Genomic DNA, 3,235 nt, shown 5'->3' with positions numbered 1-3,235 from the left:
TGGCATTTATTTGTTATTGAAAACTCACTTGTTATATAAATACCTACTGTGGGACTTGTGGAACTCATCCCTACTTAACTTAATACCATCACCTTCAATGGTGTTAACACATTGCCTTGCTTAATGTGTGAGAACAGCAGCAGCAGGATGTGCGTTACATTATCTCTCAGTCTTTGGGATCTGTGCCTTACATGTCTACGTATGTTTTAAAATAACTTTTCCCACTTTTCTACAGATTTCCTTTGCTACCATTTTCTCTCTACTTGAAAGATTTCCCTTAATATTTCATACAGTATAGTCTGACTGTTGGTGGTGCGCCCTCACAATTAGGATGTCAGAAAAATCTTTATTTCACCTTTCATTTTGCAAGATATTTTTCTCAGTTTAAAATTCTGGGTTGTTAATTTTTCCCTCCAATACATTAAAGTACTTGACCTGCAGTGTGTCTCCCTGTTCTTGTTCTGAGTGAAACATGGAGCTGTAATCCTAACCCTGGTCTTTGTCCTTCGTCTGCTCTGTGTCAGTCAGACGCAGATCTCTGTGAGACTCTTCCTTTATCTCCTGTTTTGAGCACTTCAGGGCGTCTTGGTGTGTTTTGCTTTTTTCCAGTGGTGTGCTTTGGATTTCCTGTGTGCATCAGTTTATAATTCTGCTCAAATTTGGAAGAAAATCAGTTCTATTATCATTTTAATATTTTACTATTTGTTCTTCTTTGATTACTTAGTTATCACTACATGCCTTCAAATGTTTTAGATGTTCCTCAACTGGTAAAACATTATTAGTCCTACGCTATGTATTTTTCAGCTACACCTTGAAATGTTCATCCCAAAATTACTATATATTTTTTAATACATTTCATTTTTCCACTTAATGTTAGAATTCTACTTTATAAAGAACCAACTATGTTGTCTAATTCTAATATCAATATCAGTTCTAGGTCAACTTTATACCATTGGTTTTTTACCTAACCATTTTACTGGATATCAGACACTGTGAGTTTTCATTTATCCTGGACTTGGTTATTTTTACAATTCTATAAATATTCTGGAGCTAAGTTCTGAAATTCACTTGAATTACTTGGGAATGATTTGATCATTTCAAATACTATATTAAAATTTTGTTCAGCAAGGGCAGAACAATGTTAAGACTAAGAAATTACTTGTAACTCTGAAAAAAAGACCATCCTAAACTGCACACACAGAACTCTGAGGCTTCTTGGCTTAACTATTGGAAAGGGGCACTGTTCTGTGCCCCAGGTGAGCATCAGACATTATTGTCTCTAATTTGTGGAGTAACTCTTTCTAAAATAGTTTCCTCATACACAGGGTTGTTCACACAGTATGTATTGGGTACGCAAGACGGGCCTCTGCAAACATCTAGTGAAGTTCCTGTATTCACGGAGTTCCCTGACTTATACAAAGCGTGTGAATTCTATCCATACTGGATGGACCCACATCTTAGGTTTCTTCTCAACTCTGGGCATAGATTTGTCACCCCTGCTCATGGCCTAAAAAGCCCTTAGAAATGAAATTGTATAATCTCCAGTATTTCCATTCTATCAGGGATTATAATTATTTGTTCCCTTATATACATTCAGACCTACTATTACACATTCTGAGATACGTGAAATCTGGTGTCATCCAGTGGGATTATCCGTCTTGCCCCAAGTACTTTATCCAGAAATGGAATTGTCATTGATTTGGTTTTCTGTGCAAGAGATCTTCCAAAGTTGAAGTAAAATAAGAACTTGAAAGTTGATTTTGGCTGAGTGTGGTGGCACACATCTTTGATCCCAGGGCTCAGGAGCAGAGGCAGGCAGATGTCTATAAGATCCAATCAAGGCTGATCTCCATAGCTAGTTCCATGCCAGCTGGGACTACAGGGTAACCCTGTCTCAAAAACACAAGAAAACAACAAACAAAAAGTTGCTTTTGGTAGAAAACACTTACTTTAATTGGTAACTGCAAATAGCAGGCAAGCCTCTGACATTCCGTGTCCCCTTAGCCTGAGTGCCTCTGTCATTCCCTGTGTCTCCTCAACTTTGGCTGAAGGCTCGGGGACAAGACTTGATCTTGAACCTTTGATCACCTTAGATTCCAGAAAAAGTCAAGCTTGGCAGGACAGACCCACCCACACCCAACTGAATGAAGTTAAATGTCCATTAGCAGGAGGCTGCCCCAAGTAGAAGAGGTTATATTCTGAGAACCAGACTGACCATAAAACTGATGGCTTTCCTTCTGACTGCTTTGCTACCTGGAACTGAGACAGTGACCTACCAGACCAGACTTTGACCCTGGAGCATTAATTATACAGAACTCCCGCCCCCAATTCTTCCTTTCTTTATAATGAAAAGCACATGTCAGTTTATTTAAGGTAGATTTGGGTGTCAATAAACCCTTTAACTTGCTCATCTTCCCAATGTGGCCTCAGTAAATAAAACTTTGCTTGTCTTCATTACTTATGCCTTTAATTTGCAGGGCAGATGTCTGTGCTTAGCTTTTGGGGGCAGCTAAATCCCGTGTTTTCACCCTAAATTTTCCCGTTACACGATGTCTTGCAATGCATTCTTACAGTTGAGTATTTAAAGGCTGGTTTAGGAGAGATATCTGTTTACACATAACAAAGATTCTGTTGAACGTCTATAAAGACGCCTTATTATTTAAAGTGGATCTGTAAACAGGATGTCTTACATAGAAAAGCTTAAGCACGGGCAGGGTTTGTGTTGCTGTTGTTGCTTGAACCCCTCATCCTTGAGCACTGCCTGGTTGGACCTTCGCATCACAACATTCCCTGTCTCTTCCACAAAAATCGCACTGTTTTGCTCTAACATATGCATTATATCTTATCAGTTAAAGGGAAAAAGAGGTTCATTTCTTTCTCCCTGATCTTTGCTACTGCTTGAAGCTCAGTGCAGGCCATTCCCTGAGAACTAGGGTTGCTGCCATCTCAGTTCCAGTCACCGTTCCAGGAAGCGGCACAGGGACAAGCAAGTTACCCTGAAAAGTCCTTCTTTAGAGCTTCTTCCTTCTTCTCTCCTGACAGATGGTTTTACACTTGATCTTCTCAATATCAGAAACAAAGCTCCTCCAAATTCTTCTGTACGCCCGTTCTTCATTAGACTCTTAACACTGTTGTACAGATCTGCTTTCTCCCGGTCTCACTTTCTGTTTCTCCTCAGTGTTACACACATTGCTGAAATCATGAATTTCTTCCAGTATTCTTATTTCTACAAGCC

The sequence above is a fragment of the Nannospalax galili genome, unplaced genomic scaffold (assembly GCF_000622305.1).
Source record: "Nannospalax galili isolate Female #2095 unplaced genomic scaffold, S.galili_v1.0 scaffold1764, whole genome shotgun sequence".
Classification (NCBI taxonomy): domain Eukaryota; kingdom Metazoa; phylum Chordata; class Mammalia; order Rodentia; family Spalacidae; genus Nannospalax; species Nannospalax galili.
This window is presented reverse-complemented; position numbering follows the sequence as displayed.